Source organism: Tachypleus tridentatus, chromosome 6 (assembly GCF_004210375.1).
Source record: "Tachypleus tridentatus isolate NWPU-2018 chromosome 6, ASM421037v1, whole genome shotgun sequence".
Taxonomy (NCBI): domain Eukaryota; kingdom Metazoa; phylum Arthropoda; class Merostomata; order Xiphosura; family Limulidae; genus Tachypleus; species Tachypleus tridentatus.
Genome location: NC_134830.1, coordinates 92,762,660 through 92,783,156, shown reverse-complemented (window position 1 = coordinate 92,783,156; position 20,497 = coordinate 92,762,660). Strand labels below are relative to the sequence as shown.

Genomic DNA, 20,497 nt, shown 5'->3' with positions numbered 1-20,497 from the left:
TTGTTAAAGCCTATCAGTAGGTGGGTTGTCATTTCTCTTAGCAAGAGCTTTAAAGGAGTACTATTTTTACCCATCTCATAAAAGCCAACAAGAAAATACATATATAATATACAAATTTACAACTAAACACAATTGTTACAAGTGAAGACCCTCATCTGAGTGCTATCACATCAGAATTAACATCTAACATATGCCACCTATAATAAAATGTATCTGGTTCAGTTGTTTAGTTGACATATATATGCATCTGCAACATGAGCTAACACGCCCTTTGATGCATATGTGTATCTAACAGCAGTGAATGTATTATGTTATATAATCCATGAGACCTGTCAATAATTCCCACTAATCAGTATCATCTAAAGTGGCAAATTCTAACAATGTTTTCTAAAAGAGATGTATGTTTTGCAGATGATGTTTTGATATAATTACCTTTAGTGACTGATAGCTCAGCAGTAGTAATCACCTGGTTAAGTAATACATCATTGGGCTGGTAAGAAATATTTTCCAGATTGTATACAAGAAGGCCTTCAATTTCAGTTTGTTCATCTTGCCATGTAATTTCTAAGAGAAAGAATCATTCTCAAGTTGATTTTTCTTGAAATCCCAGTATGCTTGCTCCCCAACATTTTTAATTTTTGAGATCATCATCAGGTAGGGGCAGACTAAAAAGATCTGTGTTATCAGCATTAGATTTGTCCAGTTGTCAACTATGGCTTCTTTCTGGATCTTAAGCATCTGCATATCTAAATGTGTAAACTTAGAAGTATACAGCTGTGTCATACTTTTTAACTGCCTTACATGTGTTCTTCCATACTTAGTTCTGTATTCTCTTATATCATATTCAAGAAATGAGAGACATATTTTTCTGCAGATATTATCCATGTAAGTTTGGGCAAACCATCGAAATTAAGAAAAGGAAGGGCAGAAAGTCAAAGAAAAATGGAATGTAACCCTCCAATTTATGCAAAGCAGCAAGATCATGTAACATGTAGAACAGCAGCAAACAAAGACAATCTTGGACTGATTCAAGCATGTTTGTTAAAGTTTCTCAAGTAAATTGAATGTCTTATTATGCAAATCAATAAACATCTGTGTGATATCACTAGTTTTGACTGAGTTTAGCATAAATGCAAATCTTGTGTGCCAATTAGATTATTTGAAAAAATTAAAGAAAATGATGCTGCACATCCAATTTTCAATGACTAAACTATGATATAAGGTACCCACAAAGTGGGTTTCTTTTAAGTTAAATAAAATATCTCCAGAATGTATTTGTATTAGCTCAATATTTCACTTTTAACAGCTTCTTTATGAGTTATCAGTGTCCTGTAAGTTCACTAATACAGTTAGGTTAAACAAAGTTAAGAATATGGATCTCTTTTATTTACAATTTTAATTTTTTCTCACTGTTCTGTTTGCTTTATTTTCCATTAAAATGCTAAGGAATACTGTCTCTCTCTTACCAACAGTTTAATTAGTAATTGTTTTGCTCTACAATGTGACACGTTCAACACAAACATATCAGCAAAACTTTTGGCTATGAAAAGACCTTTCCATGAAAGAGTATTTTGTTTGTTTGTTTTTTTATGCAGACCTACATATGGTAAACTAAGCCTCAATTTACATAACATTCAAGAATGTTCTAGAAGTTTTAGCTAGGAAAAGACATTTCCATGAAGGGGAAGTTCGTTACTGTTGGGTTTTTTTGTTGTTTTTTTAGATATCTACATATGGAAAGCTAAGCATTAATGTATATATATTCAAGGACGTTCTAGAAGGGCTTGAATAGTTAAGCTTACAATTTTTTGCTCAGTCACCTTTATGTTGTTTCATTTTCACCAAATAAAATACAATTTGCTCATAATTAATTCAATATTAACGAAAATAATGAAAAATTTACAATAATAATGTATCAACCATTACATGGCAGAGCAACATTCAGTTAACTTTTTCAGACAATATTATAGGTTTGCCCTTTAACTGTTTTTGTTGTTGTGTATATTAGGGTGTTATGCTTTAGAAATCTACAACAGTTTTAATTTTTTTTTAAAAATGTGACACATTCAATAAACCTGGCAAGGCAAGGTAATTCATAGCTATATGCTCTATAAGTAGTTAAAACTTTCAAAAAACATAAAAGCATATTTTAAGTCTTTAAAGCAGTTAAATAGTTCACTGTGAGGTAAAGGTTTTCACTCATTATCAAAATGAATTGCACTTACTTCAGAATACCAGTAGGAGACTTTAAAAAAACACAGTTTTTCCTTGCAGAAACATGATGAACCTCAGGACATTTACATGTTTTTTCATCCAAATATTTTCTGCCTTTATGAAAAGATGCTTGTTTTGTAATTACACTTTTCTGTCTAACTCTTCTTTTTCCTTCTTGGAGTCAAGTAAAATAAAAAGATAAACTTAAGTAAGGCTCTAGATATTTTAAAATATGTATTCATAAATTTTAGTTAAATAACAAGAGAATTGAAACGTTATAGCATTGAATGCTAAAAGATACAAACCATTGACAAAAATATATTTAATATATGTAATAAATTTATGCAAGTGTTTTTTTCATGATCCTCTTAAGTTTTTCACTAACAATTTCAAATTAGATATGCATAAAGATGGTAGTGTATATGGCAATGTAATAGACAAAGGATCATTACTTAGTTGTTAAGAAAAGTGTTTTTAGCATTTGAAAGAGCAGTTAACCTTTTAAGTTCAGTAGGTAGAGCATTTGTCTAATGTGTGAGAGATCTTGAGCTTAACCCTAGTCAAAGGAGATAAAATTAGTACACTATTTCAAGGAAAATTAGGCTTTATATATATATACACCTTCATTCATAATATCACTTAAAATAACACAATAAGGGAACTGTTTACAAAAAAAACTTTAACATTTTAATTGTTCAAAATGTAAGCTTTTAAACTTTAACCCAAGCTACAGTTTGCAGATGTTAAGAATTGTTTCATAAAACAAATTCAGTATTTCACAGTTTGCTTTATGATTTTATGATGTTCTTTGATATAGGATAAATAATATAATTCAAGGACAAAAAGGATATGTTGGTCTATCTCGACTGTCTCTTCCATTAAACAAGACTTTGAAAATAAAAATTTAATAAAACTCAAAACCAGTCCTTATCATTAAAATATTTATCAAAACTTCCCTTAAACTCCCTTAATTAACTGCATGCACCATATCTGAAGGCAATCCATTTCAAAGATGACCATCCTGTTAGAAATATTAGTCTCTCTTAACTTAAGATGAATCCCTGCTAAAATTTGTTTGTGTCCCTAATATTATCATTATTGTCTGTCTCATCCATTAAACAAGACTTTGAAAATAAAAATTTAATAAAACTCAAAACCAGTCCTTATCATTAAAATATTTATCGAAACTTCCCTTAAACTCTCTTAATTAACTGCATGCACCATATCTGAAGGCAATCCATTTCAAAGATGACCATCCTGTTAGAAATATTAGTCTCTCTTAGCTTAAGATGAATCCCTGCTAAAATTTGTTTGTGTCCCTAATATTATCATTATTGTCTGTCTCATCCATTAAACAAGACTTTGAAAATAAAAATTTAATAAAACTCAAAACCAGTCCTTATCATTAAAATATTTATCGAAACTTCCCTTAAACTCCCTTAATTAACTGCATGCACCATATCTGAAGGCAATCCATTTCAAAGATGACCATCCTGTTAGAAATATTAGTCTCTCTTAGCTTAAGATGAATCCCTGCTAAAATTTGTTTGTGTCCCTAATATTATCATTATCACCATTAAGTATGAAAAATTATGATGCATTAAAATTATAAATTTCCTTAACAATCTTAAATACTTCAATCAGTTCATCTTTAACTATTCTTTTTCAAGAGAAAAAAATTCATAGATCCTAACCTGTCCTGGTATAACAACCTTTATGTCCCATCTACCATCCTAGTAGCACTTTTCTAATCCATTTTCAACTATTTGATGCCATTCCTATGGTAAAGCCCTAAAGACTAAACATATAACTCCTAATGACCTATACAAATGCAACCTCCTTTGGAATTATATTTAATACTTGTGTAAATACAACCTAAAAGATTATTTGCTTTACCACACTAGCAAAAGCACATTGCATGGATAGCTTAAGAGACTGGTCAAGAAAAACACCAAGAACCCTTTCTTCCATGACACTTTTAAAGTTATTGTCAGTGTTTTATGTATTATGTGACTAAGGATTATTCTACATTAAGTGTCTGTGACTTGCTGGCAATAAATGCAACAATAAACAGACGACACACCCTATACTTGTTTTAAAATAATACATTAAAAACAAGTCAGACCATGTACAAAATGTATTTACACTATGAATATCACAGTTGTATCTCAAACTCAAAATAATTATCTTTTCTTGTCAAAAGTCCACATAAACTGATTCAGTTACTTTAGGATTCAACTGACAAAATGAGTAAGTTTTCTCTACTCACAATAGTAACAATGAATAATTCACTTATGCTACATTATGGGCTACCATAATTGTATTCTGAGCTTCAAATAATTGTCTCCTTTCAATCTAAGTCCACATAGACAGGTTCAATTACATTAGAACACCTTCTGACAAGCCAAAACATTCTTATTATTTCTATTACATTGTGAATCTTGTTTTTAAAATTTTGCCCGTTGGAGCTAATTACTCACATATAAGCTAGCTTCATGTATTCTTCCACTAACTAATTTTCTTACTGAACTAAACTTTTATTTCTAGACATATGTTGTTCACTGAGGCCTGGAATTTTTGACAAACTACATGATCAGTGCTATAATGAAGCAATTTTCAGTTAAGGTAATGAGAAAAATATCAAAGATTTACGTAACATGATGCCAGCAATGTTAGTAACTCATAGTAGTTGTAAATACAATGTATGACTCGTACAGAGTTATGTAGAAATATTGGTCACAACTAACACTTTTAAAACAATTTATCTTCAACACTTCTTAATATTTAATAATTGTTTAATTTTTAAGTCACAATATAAACTAAACAATAAAACTTGCACTAAAGTCTTGTATACACAATGCTTTTTACATTGAAATTATGCACATAATTCAATTTATGATATCCCACATCCATTTATGAGCATAAACCATCTGCTATTTATTCATCCAACTCAGCAAATAATCCAAATACTTTCATAAAGCAGCATGAGCTTCCTTACAGCAAGTACACCCAAAACATAGTCCATCAGCAAATTTAAATAATTTATTGATCATTTCTTTATCTAAGTTATTGATGTAAATCAAATACAATAAAGGGAACACCCTGCTTATGACATTATCTAGTTTAAATGAATTCCATTTTATCCAGTTGATAATATGATGTAAAGAATTGAAGATGAATGTGTAAGGGTTGGTCCACATGCCTGATCATAGGATTTCCTCCAAAAGCTGATAAAGACAAGAAGTGAAGGAAAAGGTGAGATGTCGGAAATGATGGGAAGTAACATAAAACAAAGTATGGTGTGAATGGGACAAAGAGGAATAAACCAATCGTGACCAAATTTATCTATTGCCAAAGGAGAAGGATGAAGTATTGGGGGCCAAAACATCAGCAGCTGAGGGTTTCAATGAGTGACAAATGCAATCACAGAAATCCCAAACAGATAGCAAATCCACTGGAAAAACCTTGTACTGGACCATCCATTCAGTGGAAAGAATATAGGTGGGCTGAGACAGGTGATCTACTATTAAATTCATCACCCCAGGAACATGGAAAGCCAAGAAGCTGATATAATGGGAATGAGCACAGTAGAGAATATCCAAAGTTTGAAAACAAATCTTCCAAGAACATGTGTCCCCTAAGATCATTATCTGTGCCACCAATTTGTATTCAAATGGTATATTTTGCAATTGAAAAATGTGTTAATATTTAACACAAGTATTTTTAATGAAAATCAGACTCAAAATTGTACATTTCTCCAGTGTTTTCATACATAAAAAGATTAACTTGTACAAGCTAATTATAATATTGACTCTGAACTTGAATTATCTTTCTGGCAAAGGGCATGAACTGTATGCAAACAATTAGCACATATTATGTGTTAACTGAAGAAACATTTAATCAGGACACAGAACTTTGTGGTGTAGTGAATATGAACTGCCATTGCATACCAGCAGCTTTGAAACCTGCTGTTTTACCTCTCAGACAAGGTGGCATTCCTGTGTTTATTAGGATAGAAAAACTGTATGTAATTGTTTTATTATTTCATTACCTGTATTTACAAACCTCCAAACAAACTGCCCTAAAGGTAACATAATTTGTCTGATGTGGCTTTGCAATAAGAAAACACAAACACACACTCATAATAATAAATAAACGATAACAAAAGGTAAAAAAAGAACTTATGACTGTTTTTTATGAAATTAGGTGAGTTATTTGTCAAACAAAAAGAAAAAATACAAAGTTCTCACATATGGTGAATATACTAAAAGTGTGATATCGTCAAATATACAAATTAAGTCAATTATTTGCATAATTTCAATTTTCAGGTTGTACTGAACAATTGTTTCCAAATATGTCTTGGAATATGTCATATGGGTTAAGAGGTATATGATCTAAATAGAGATCAATATAAACCTGAATATACTAATAAAAACATGCACCTAAGGGGTTAACCATATAGATAGCACATGTGAATACACTACAATATATAACATAATAATTAATTAAATGTAACTTTTTGCAATTAACATTGTTAATGATATTGCTATAACATTTAAAGATTTTTGAACTGTACTAAAACAGAATTTCTCTGTGAAATCCTAATTAATACATATAATAACTTATGTTCAGAAGACTACCTTTAACAGAACATTTTCTTTCCTCTGTTCTGCTAATTTTATCAAGAGGTTCTCCTTCTCCGATTTTTTATTTCCTTAGGTATTTTTCTCTGTTTCTCTTGAGTTTTGTTTACTTGCTTTTCACCTATGGTAGCTGTTAGACCTTTCTGCATTCCAACATGAAAGAAAATTAAGTATCCATTAAAAATAATGATAATTACCATTAATAAACTAAATTAATTACATTTGTTGCTATTCTACTTTATTTATTATCAGATCTTTAACTTTATAAAATACTATTACTAGTAATTGCCAATTTTTAAAATTAATTAATGTGCATATATTTTATTAACATATTTGTAAATATTCACTGTATCAATATAATAGAAATGCAATTATACTGTAATTACAAGGGCTCAATAAAGCTGAAACTCTTCACTTCTCACTTATATCTGCCAAAGAACATGGAGGAACAATGAATACAGAATAAAAACTACATATCCTATACAAAAAATAACATATATATATATATATATATATGCTCTTCATTTATCTTAGCTAGAGGCTTTGGAAAAGCTCTTAATCCAGCACTATTAATATATATTAGTAATTATCTGTTCATCTGTATCATTATTCTTCATTAAAACAACAATGTTTAGGGACAACAAGGGTCCTTCTTATTGGTCCATCTCATCTCTCTCCTCCTCTAAACTAAACTATAAACTAAGACTATCAAATAAATAAAATGATCTTAAAGCCAGACCTAATGATTCATATAGTTACCAAGCTTTCTATTAAACTCATTTAAATTTAGTGCTTCCAAACATCATGTAAGAAAAACAGGTGATCCACTTTATTAAATTTACCAATAACAAGAAAAACACTAAGTAAAAATAAAAGAAAATAAGTAAGTAAAACATAATGGAGGAAATGAACTGAGAAGTTATTCTTAATTGGGGGATGATAGAGTAAACTGTGTGATTCCCCTAATATCAATAAATTTGACTCAGGCAAAACACAAGTACCCACACCTTGCACTTCAAAATCAAATCAAATTCATCTTTAGACATCCTGATATATCTACATAATAGACACACATATTGTCTGAAACTATAGCAATTAATTCAAACTACATGGGATCATCTTAAATTTTCTACAATTTGTTCCTAATTTTTCATAATATCAAGCTTCATACTACTATGAATGAAGGGTGAATGACAGCATCCTAATCACAAATACATAATGAATTTTGAGAAAATTACAATAAACTGTGGAAACAAAGCATAAAATGACTGAACATTATTCAGCTTGTCAATGTTATTCATCATCCTAACAGTGATATAATAAAGAAAATAATTACCAACTGATATAAAGCTATTAACAGCCATAATATAACACAAGCTGATCGTGTGTATTAAATCATCTGGCAAACCAATTTACAAGCAAAATGAAAAAATTTAATTCAATCTACATCTTAAACCTATTATTAAACCTACTATTCACAATATTTAAATTAGTATTTTTAATCTTACCATTTCATTAATCAGTCAACCCATAAGTGTCTGTTTAAATACCTAACAATTTTAAACACCTGAATCCAGCACCTTCTTCACTTCAATGAAAGAAAGACCCATAACTCTAAGAGTTATTTTATCTCTGCCTATCTTAAAAAATAACTACAGAAGCTATAACTTTGCTTTGACATATATATTATATTATTTACATTTTAAAGGAAAATATTATTCATGCAGCCTAAAATATTATAAGGAAGAATATGCTACAGAAACTGAGGGGCAATCAGTACCATGTACTTGTGGTGACTACTATCGAAATTTTAATATCATTGTCGTGGTTAACAGACTATCACAGAGTCATGAGACTCTAGTTGTAGGGATGGCCAAGGTGCACAACAGATATAATACAAATATGTACATTAAGAAATCAACAGTGACAGAGAGTTTTATTTAAAAGATGGTTGCCACTCATTTTCATTTGTTTCTTTACCCAACAAGGCCAAGCACAAGGAAAGAAACCATTGCTAAAATACCAAACCATAAAGTGACCAATCCATCAAACTGTTTAAATTATCTTTCTTCTTTTTTCACCTCCCAGTGACACAGCAGTATGTCTATGGACTTATACTGCAAGAAACCTGATTTCAGCACCCATGGTGGGCAGAGCACAGATAGTTCTTTGTGTAACTTTATGCTTAATAACAATCAACAATTTTTTGCAACTATGCAATGACATTGTACACTGCCAAGAAACACATTAATGGATGTAGGTTTAAACTGACATTAGTTGTAAAGTAGTAGTAATTTAAAAACAAAAAAGAAATCATAATGCTAGTGTAAATTATGTTATCATTACCTCTTGAAGTTAGGTTTCTTACAAAATTTTGGTGTTCACTTAAAAAAAAGGGTAAAACAGGAATTACCAACCAATAATATATGAACATTATACAACTGTAAAATGTAGAATACTCAGTGTTTTGTACACTATACAATCAGTGTATTTAGGGAGCCAAACAAAGTGAAGGATTAAAACAAAATCAATACACATAATATTAACTTTTTTGTCACACACATTCATAAAATACACTAAATTTCAGTCAATGGATCAAAAGTCTCAAAACAAGTAAGTTTATAAAAAAACATTTTGTAAGTGCAAAATTATGTAGAAATGGCAGTGCCAAAAAATGCAGACAAGAATATAGGGATGGTACTGCTATACATGGATCATCCCTAAAAGACTTTCAATATTAAAATTTAGTTACACTGTAAAATGCATACTTGATTTAAATATTAATACATTTGGAAGTTATATTTTCCTAATTGTTGGTTCAAAGTTTGTTTATCATAATACTTATCTCCTGAGGTTGACATTATAGACCCCACTATAGTAGTAAAGCCCTAATGTAAGTGAATTAGTAACACAGTTGCTAATTTATACTAGTATGGAGTAATTAAAGCACAAGCAAGTCTTTAACTTTATACTAGTATAATTTTCAACTGTACAACTAATTAAGTTAAATTAGTGCTTTACTACTATAGTGAGAGCTGAAATGCCAATCTCAAAGTGTAACTTTATTTTACTTACCTCCAAGTGGTAATTTGTTATTTTATTTTTCACTTTGGAGAGTAGTTACCTTCCAAAAACTGTCTACAGGCAATGAATGGTGACATAAATGTTGGACATTATGGGCTCAAGCACCTGCATCTTGCTCTCTTAACTTGTATTTCTTGTGAAATTGGCAAACAGAAATTAAAACTGATAGATGGCATCCCAATGTGAGCCCTATTTCTGCAGTCACCTCCAAAACCAAGAACACAGTTTATATCCCACATTATAGCCTGTACCTTGGGGTTATTTTTTAAATTATGCAGCATCTTTAATTTTGTTATTTTTTGTTTAGGCTTATTTTGTTCTTTTATATATATATATATATATATATATATAGAGAGAGCGTATTAATACTAAAGAGTTAAGTAAAATGTATATTACACACATATACACGTGTATTGTTGATGTTCATGATGGGGTCGTAAATGAAGATGTTTGAGGCATTGTGATGTACTCTGATAAATACTCACTTTGAAACTGATAAATTGACTCTCGCTACTTCTAAACAAGTGTGGGAATATTATGTAATAGTTCAAGACATTCATCAGTCTAACAATTAGGCTGATTGCCAATTACTGTTTGCCTTCAAAAATGCAACAAGAAACAGAATATAAATGGATAAGCTACTTGGCAATCAATTAAAGTCATATTTCTTTTGGCTGCACTTGAAAGTTCACTCATAACATGCTAATCAGTTCCATTTCACTTTCTAACTGATAGTTGTGTGAAGAGGTCTCTACACAGATAGGAGACCATATAACATCCATGACTAAGCTATTATTTACATGGGCCAAACCAATTTATAATGTATTCAACACAAGAGTACTTAATTCTGAGAAAATAAAAGTGAAAGTAAAGAAGAATGTATAATAATATGTCAACAAAACTACATCTGCCACATTCAGTGTTAATATGACCTTTTACCCGATACCAGGGCTAGTCAGGCCAGCTAGGATACAACATTGGTTGAGATGCTATATGTATTATTAAACTGCATGAGCAACAACTATCATAAACTAAATGTAATTTTTTATCAACTTTATGAGAGTCACAAATCATAATTAGGACAAGAATTAATGTTACAGTATTAATTTATTTATTGAAGCACCACTTATTATTATTTATTATTTTTATTTGAATTAAATTTACTTATCATTCAGAAAAAGTGGGTCAGGCAACCACATGATCCCCAGGAAAAGACTACATTAGGTATCCTAAAGACTTAAGACATAAATGTGTTTGAAATCAGCAATAAAGTTTGTGAGAGCATTAGATCTTAAATCAGAAAATTAATTAATGTTTTTATTTTGTCAAGCATATGAACAAAAAATGTCTCCAATCAGTGATGCTGAGGAAACCCACTTGTAGAGAAAAATATATATGTAAAAACAGCTCGTTTGGGTCAGTTTTTTTGTGTGTGTGAACCTAACGATGACTGAAGAAAGTGAAAACGTTTTCTCAACCCAAACGAGACGTTTTTACATATATAAAAAATGTCTCTATGCAGTGAACCTACATGATGCAATATTTGTCAAAAGTATTAAAAACCAAGTCTGTATATGATAGGAATTATCACTTATAAGTAATCTACAACTAAGGTATATACCACACTATTAACTAGGACTTTATAAAGACTAAGTCCCTTTGTCCTTCATCAAGACAATTCTTCTATCTCTTGTCTGGTTATGACATATTCCTTTTATCCTTTGTGAAGTGCAAAAGTGTGATTCTTCTAACTGCTATATCAGCTGGATAGTTATGATGCTAGAAATCTAGATTTAATCTGGGGAGAGTACAGTGCAGACAGTTCACTTTGTAGTTATGGGCTTAACACAAAACAAACAAACATAGCTTAGCAACAAGAAATTGACAAGAGAGGTATGAGTTTCAATACATATACTATATACAATACAAAGTTTATATTGTACAAATACTCTAGTCTTTCATTCATTTTTCTCAAAGATATTGGTTTTGCAGAATGTAATATATAACCATTGTCAGCAGTTTTTCCTTGGAATATCAAAGCTAATTCCTATTACGTTTTTGTTTTTTTTATTTCTATTAACATTTAGTTTTACCCAACTTGCCATTGCTTACTGCCCTGAAGAGATCCCTGAAAAAGATTGAATGTAGTTGCACAGTGCAAACTTGATGCTATGTCTTCTCGTTTGAGGTTTGGGTGTGCTTTTTACTTGTACAGAATATTAATTTTGTAGAAAGTGAATCAATTAACTGCTAGGATGTTTTCCAAAGGAATTATCCAGGATAGGCTAGTTTTAAAGTTCATTTGGCTTAAATGCATTATTAGTTAGATGGATGTAGAAGGATTTCTTTAGCTTTCATATATGGTTCATATTCTGATATTTCAATGTCATACTACTTTATTATGTATTTTTCTCTGAATTGATAGACAACTGTTATAGATAAGTATTACAGAGTTTAGTTCATCTACTGTGGCCCAGTGTCACATGAGATGTGTTATGCTCTTCCATTGTTTGGTGTGTACTGTGTTGCAACTTCAAAAAACACAATTCGTTATAATGTTTTTTCTTAAATACATTTGACATAGATAATGTTGTTCTATATCTGTAATTACTTTCTGCTTATTTGTGGCATTCTTCCTTTTATTATTTTCTTCTTGCAGAAGCATTATTTCATTGGTACAATGCATGTACCCAATTGTAATAAAACAAAACCTATTAAACACTTGCCACAATATCCATATACTTTAACATTTCTGTTGATGATGCTATACTTTTATTCCTACAGTTGTCGGATTAATAGTTTGGTACCCTTGTACACTCCTGCTCATGCACTCTTTCAATGTTAGAAGGAAACATAACGTTTTAGAGTGAGCCTAGTAATCATAACTCTTTCAACAATTTCATGCTTAATGAATATACATTTATTTAACCAAGAAGATATACATTGCCAAATACCTTATACAAATAACACTGCATACATGGTAACTTGTGTACTTTGTTTGACTATAAATCATTGCTTATAATTGTGATAAAATTTCACAGTAGATTTATATTTATGAATTTAATAAAGGTAAATGAATTGCCAAACATGTTAAATTTAATACACTCTGTTTTCCTCTATGAATCATGAAACTGTTCTCATTACTTTGTCAACCAACTGTATAGCTAAAACCACACATACGTAATTATCACTACATTCAAATTGTCACAACATTACAATTCAATTAATTTTTTATAAAATAATGAAATACTTCCCTTCCACATATATTTTGACCAAGATGTGCATTCTTCTCTTTACAAGGCTAAAATTAAATAATTATAAATATTATCACTGACAATAATGTCAACTTGAAGCAACAGTTATGTCTCAATAACATATGCAAAACGACTAGTTCATAAGTGCAATAAAACTGAACAGTAACTCCACTGTAAAATATTTGTGTTACTTCCTTCCAAAGTACTAAATCTATAAATTATCAGAATAACTAACTACTTTAGCAAAGAATGAAAGAAGAAACCTTTACTACTTGATTTTTCTTCTCAATCCTTAATGAGGTTCTTCGTGGTGCCATTTCCATCAGATGGTTTCCACAAGATTTTTCCTAATAAAAGATAAAATAAAATAAAATAAAAGCCAAGTACATGTGTGTTTATAAATCTTTTATTACACATGCTAAAACAAAGTTATTATGCAATATTCACTAATGTCTTGTAAGCAAACTTAACTTTACAGTGTATCCAAACAAATAGAATTTATTAACTAAGTTTATCAAACTGTAACTTCCAAACACATGGTCATGTGAGGAAGGAAAAAAATTTAAGGAGTCATGTAAAATTGTTTAAGATGTTTCCTTGAAGTTCATAGGGTTTTTTTGAAGTCACTGACATTATGTTTAAAATGTTAAGTACTGGTAAATTTTAGGTCCTAATTTTTGAAAATAAATATTCAGGCCATGATACAATTTTTCATCAGTAAATTAGGATAGGAAGTTAAAATATAATGCAAAACAAATTTGGGAAATTAAAAAGATAAACTCCTTGTAAATAGAAGTAAACATGTATTTGAAAGGAGGAAAACATTAATAGAGAAGATCAAACCTAAATTGCAAACTAAAGGTATAAAGAAGAAAATTGGAATAAACTGTAAGTTCAAGAAGCTTAAATTAATAGATATGATAGAAGATTTAAAGAATCATCAAGTAGGGTTTTGTTGAGCCATGTTTTGCACCTTTTTGAAATTTCGTAAAAAAAACCAAAGGGTAGAAACAAGGGTTATAAAACATTATTGGGGATACATCTTGACCCTAATATGTCATGACATACACTACATAGCCAAAAGTATGTGGGCACCCGACCATCACACCCATATGTGATTGTTGAACATCTAGTTAAAAAATTATGGGCATTAATATGGAGTTGCTCCCCCTTTTGCTGTTATAACAGCCTCCACTCTTCTGGGAAGACTTTTCACTAGATTTTGGAACATGGTTGCAGGGATTCACTTCTATTCAGCCACAAGAGCATTAGTGAGGTCAGGCACTGATGTCAGCATTCCAATTCATCCCAAAGGTGTTCAATGGGGTTGAGGTCAGGGATCTGTGCAGTCCAGTCAAGTTCTTCCACATTAACCTCGACAAATCATGTATTTCTGGACATCGCTTTGTACATGGGGGCATTTTCATGCTGAAACAAAAAAGGACCTTCCCCCAAACTGTTGCCACAAAGTTGGAAGCATACAGTTCTCTAGAATGACTTTGTATGCTGTAGCATTAAGATTTCCCTTATTCCTCCTCCACAATATTTTACTGTTGGCACTATGCATTCAGGCAGGTAGCATCCTCCTGGCATCTGCCAAACCCCTATTTGTCTGTCAGACTGCCAGATAGTGAAGCACTCCAGGGAATGCATTTCCACTGCTCCAAAATCCAATGATTGTGTGCTTTACACCACTCCAGCCGATGCTTGGCATTGCACATGGTGATCTTAGGCTTGTGTGCAGCTGCTCGGTAATGGAAATCCATTTCATGAAGCTCCCAATGAACAGTTATTGTACTGATGTTGCTTCAAGAGGCAGTTTGGAACTCAGTAGTTAGTGTTGCAACTGTGGACAGACGATTTTTACATGCTACAAACTTCAGCACTTAGCAGTCCCATTCTGTGAGTTTGTGTGGCCTACTGCTTTGTGGTTGAGCTGTTGTTGCTCCTAGACTTTTCTACTTTACAATAACAGCACTTACAGTTGACCAGGACAGCTCTAGCAGGGCTGAAATTTGACAAACTAAATTGTTAAAAAAGTGGCATACTATAACAGTGCCACGTTGGAAGTCATTGAGCTCTTCAGTACAATCCATTCTACTGCTAATGTTTGTCTATTGAGATTGCATGGCTGTATGTTTGATTGTATGCACCTATTAGCAATGGGTGTGGTTGAAATAGCTAAATCTACTAATTAGGAGGGGTGTCCACATACTTTTAGCTATATAATGTATTTTGGTAATGATAATAAAACTGATGTAATTTTTTTTTATTTCCACTGCATTCAAAGGATCCCATTGACACAGTTGTATTAAACAGCTGCTGTTCACTGATGAATCAATATATGAATTACATCAAAATTGAACATTAAATATATTTAAAAGTAAAAAGTCAAATGTTTGAATAATGAACATTTTACAAGACAATCTCTTCTTTAAATTTGTCAAACATTATAAAATTACAGCTTAATATGAGTTATGAATACAAAAGTCATTTTTCTTAAATCTAATAGAAGCCATTCAGATATGAAATATATGAACTTGAAAAATCAGTTCTGTTACAACAAATTTACTGCAGTCTTCAAATATTGATTGTTGCAGCTCAATCTCAAGGAATAAAAGTCCTTCTCTTCTGTCTTTTTGTGGAGTCTTAAGTAATATTTTTTATCTAATCTTTTTTATCATATCCTCTGTCAGGTATATCAGGCCACATGAATTTGAATGGAACTTTCTTGGACAGCTGCATAAAAATAATTTCATAATATTCTGAATCCTGTTGGTCATTGACTCAGATGAGAATTTTGACTACTTGGATTTAAATTTTACAAAGCAGAATTTAGTATTCTTTTGAATGTCACCATTTGAATTATCATTTTCTTTCTCGTGTTCATTGTTGATGTCATCATCAGTATTTATGATATTTTCAGTATTTTGAACTAATTTCATAGTTACCTCAATTTTAACAATAAATAATAGAAAAATGATTAATGTCTGTAGTCACAAATGTTGAAGGGTGGTTGAAATTAAGCAAATAACAAATTGAGCTGATATACACTCTGTACTTTCATGGTGTTTTGATTCCTGTGAGAGCTCCACTTACCTCTGTGAAAATCAAAAGTTTGCCTGTTGTTTTTTTCGGCATGTGGTATCTGCCATGCAGATATTTTCTGCAGGGCTAGTATAATTTGTCTTTTTTTTATGAAAATTATAGTCCCTTATATGAAACCTACATAAAAATAAATATTTAAATTGCAACTTCATGTTTTGAGTCCTATGAAAATTGTGCTTACCACTGTGGAAATGAAAGTTTTCCTGTTGTTTTTTCAGCATATTTGTCAGTTGGACTAATATAATTTATTCATTTTTTATGAATATTATTGTACCTTATATGAAACTTGCATCTGATCTCAATTTGCCACTGTTCGTTCTTAGAATGAAAGTAAATTTAAATTTAATTGAAATAGAGTTTGATGGGTCTCCTAGAGCTTGTGGGCCTTTGAGCACCACACAGCCTGCACACCCTATATGGTTACTATTGATCATCAGAAAAGTTAAGCAGTTCATTCATTAATCCATATTATTGGTATAAATCCAAAATAGTAAAGGTCTTAAGTAAGTTGCAAAATTTACAAACCAAAAAACTGGAATAGCCCAGCCTTTGCCTGTAATTTTCAAATGGTTATTATGAATTTGAAATGATTTAACTTTTAGTTAATTCAAATTTATTGAACTCTTTCACAATATTTCCAAGTATATTAACATTTCGATTGTTTTAGAAATAATTTTAACTATTTTTATTTGTGATAGGTGCAAAACAAGTTATCAAAAATAGTCAAACTAGACAACCAAGAAATCTTTGATATTCAGTTTATCTTAAAACATGTTACTTGGTGTTATTTAAGAATTCATAACATTTTCAGATATGCTACTTTTAGGTATTAGGACTTAACTTTTTATACATATAGTGAAAACTGAATGGAACATATATATTCTGGGTTTTTCATTAAATATTTATAAAATTTAGTTCATGACTGTACAAAGTTTATTTTGATAATGAGTACTGCCTTAATTGTTTCCACATTCAAACCTGGTTTTCTCACCATGCACAGATAGTACGTTCAAGACATTTTAGGGGCAGAGAGGTACATGTTAGAAGAATGACCAAGTAAAACTGTGAATTTATGTGATTGATAATTTGATGGCTTTATCATAAAACTGGGATGATCTGTCTAATCCCAGAATTTTTCTTGAGAAATTTGGACAAACTACCAAGAAATGAGATTTTCCTGATAAAAAAATCCAGGATGGATGGTCACTCTAGTCCTACCAGTTAAAATGAGCCATGAGATTCTAAACTTGTGATGTTAATACAGTTTGATTGAACTCCATTTATAATAACCCTCAGATTTCTTCCATTCAGCCATTTTTCTATCCAGTAAACCAACATTTTCCCTCATAAATTATTTTGTAATAAGCTGTTGACTTAACCAACAAACCTTTAAATGACTTTACAAAACATCTTTTTTCAGACTCAAAAACTTTTCCCACCACTGATGTAAGACTAATAGGGCTATAATTAATGAGAATTTTTATCTCCTCTTTCAAAAAGTAGAGTAACATTACCCAAATTCCAGTCTTTTAGCAACTAATCACTAATCAAGGACTTGTAGAAAATATTAACAAGTGACTCACATATCCATTCCACAACTTTCTTCAAAACACCTAGTAAATGTTATGTGGTTCAGAAGACTTGTCATTTTTTTAAACTTCTCAGTTGTCTCTTAACAAGCTGAAAATTAACATGATCATTTTTGATAGATCTTATTTCCATGTAGTAACTGTTCAGAATGAGGAATACTGTTTAAATATTTATTAAAATATTCAAAAATTCTTTTAAACATCCAAAAATGGGTAGGTTTCCTTTATCATCCCTCAGAGGCCCTACTCCCATTTTAACATTATGCTTCCCCTCAGTATATTTTTGTTTTATATCCTAACTGTTAATTTTTACATTTTTTCAGAAAACCATTTTTTTGTGCCATATTGTTCAACCAAACTATCAGATTTAGAATGGAATGATGAAGCACACATTTTCACTTTTCTCAATACCTGACATAACTCTGTAAAAACTGATAATTGAAATTGGTTCCTTCATTCATGTGGTTCTCTCAAGACTTCTGAATTGTGTTATAAATTGCTTATCTAATGCATTAGGCAGTGAAGAGGTTCTGTCCCACATTCTGAAGTAATCACTAGTGATCAGCACAAATCAGTTACTTTTAAAAGTTTTGGGTAAAGACTTGCTATATTCAGAAAAATTCTCTTTGTAGGGGATAACATACAACCCTCTTCTCAGAAGTTTCTATAAAAGTTGCTGGATTTTGTTGTGAGAAGTGCATATAGCAATGTATACACAATACCTGTCAACATCATTACAGGAATAAGGCAAGAAATTCTGATTCTATTCATTCTAATGTCCTACAGTTGTGAAATGGAAAGTACAAAGTTTTTGCTCTTTTAGAGCAGCTGTAGGGACTACTAGCTGCACCATAGATTAGCTAGGACATTTCAGGGATTCATATAAGCAGTACAAAACCTAATCTTGCACTTTTAACTGAGTAGAAAAGTGTCATATGTTATGAACATCAGTACAACATATGCCAACTTGTATGAGTTGTACTTCACCTAACTATATGGCAAGTGGCATCCAAGCTATGTTTAGGTTTGTCAGTTGTTCTTTCCTATAATCGCAATTTATCATTTGTGATGTACAATCATCAGCAAATTATTACTGCTGATATTTTCACTGTCATTCCTCCTGCAATAGTTTTATTTGGTGCATGATGTTCATGACCTTGACAAACAAACAGGTTTGTTCACACTGGCAGGTAAATGTCTGAACCAGTTTCATTTGATGAATAAATGTTGTTGTATGATGAAGATGTACTGTTTTAATATAATTAACTAAGTCATACCTTGTGATTTTTCTAGGTTTTCTATCCATTTCAGTGATGCACACTGCAGTTGAATAATGAACTCCTTGTCATACAAATAGTGACTGTAATGTTTGACATATACTGCATTTACAAGAATTCTTCTCAGGAGCCATTTGCATACAATGTGCCAACATGACTTTATATTCCATACTATCCTATATCTGAGATAAAACTGTTCTAATTCAAGTATCATTAGCATGCATCAATATTCAGGATAAACTGGCAATTGTAATGAAGATAAGCCACTAGCATTATCCTTGGTTCCCCAATACTGTTGTTTGGCACTCATTTTATTGGTTGTGCCTCACCTGTAATTATGTGTCAATGAGTGATTGTTGCCAACACACTACCCATTTGGGCCTACAAATATCAGCATACTTTATATGCAAGCCACCAAGTTAATTTAGGTTTCTGTATGATGTGCACTTATCATTTAGAGACCATAGTACATAATGGAATAGCATTTGCATGTTATATACATCCAAGCAGCAAACTGGTCTCAAACTCAATTTGGTCAGTTTTAGATGTTTTGGTTGTACAAGTAAACTGGCTGAAAATGTTTACAATAATCCTATCCCTAATATACCAAAGCATATAAAAGAAATAAGCTATCTGCCTCAGGACAGTAACATAGCAAGACAAAGTCAAGAACATACCTCTCTGCTCTTGTCTGTCTACTTCGACAACACTTCTAGAACAAACTTTACACTAAATGATTGAAACAGTGGTGGATTCACTTGAAGTGCCTAATACCTGAAAAAGTCACAAAGATTCTGGCTTCTTCAACATCCATTAGAAACACACCTTAACATCCATGTATACCTACAGGTACATGACATTAAATTCATGACTAAATAATCCACCATTGGATGCAAGTTGATTGCTGAGATGAAATGTTAGAGAAAGTTATATGACATCACAGATTTGTTCAAAAGTCCTCTCAATAAATATAGCTTTGAATATCTTACTAAAATCCCTAGGAGACAAATTACTCCTCATGTAAACCTTTAGATCATCCATGTAACACTCCAAGTTCTTATGGCATTCTTGCCTTTAAACCATAAATCTTGCCATATGGACCATATGGTTCTCAACAGCATAATTAAATGAGAACAGAGTCATAGTCATCGAGCTGTTCTTCATTCAAATATTATAGGGCATCAATCACTGGAATATTTAAACTTAGAATCAAATATGGCATGTTTGATGCCAAGTCCATTCATTCCATGACACAGTCTACCTGAAATATTTCTAGAAACAGCTCAGCACCTCCTTTGCTATCTCTTTAACCTTTCTGAATCTGATGG

The 20,497-nt window shown here is 31.3% G+C and overlaps 1 long non-coding RNA gene across 2 annotated transcripts in view; it reads left to right on the top strand.

The window, feature by feature from the left end:
• The window catches only part of LOC143254615 (uncharacterized), a 31,781-nt gene extending 30,674 nt beyond the window's left edge, over positions 1-1,107 (top strand). For both annotated transcript variants that reach the window (XR_013030279.1, XR_013030278.1), the window contains one exon: positions 875-1,107. This is a non-coding gene — a long non-coding RNA (uncharacterized LOC143254615). The remainder of the gene's footprint in view (positions 1-874) is intronic.
• The last annotated feature ends 19,390 nt before the right edge of the window (positions 1,108-20,497 follow it).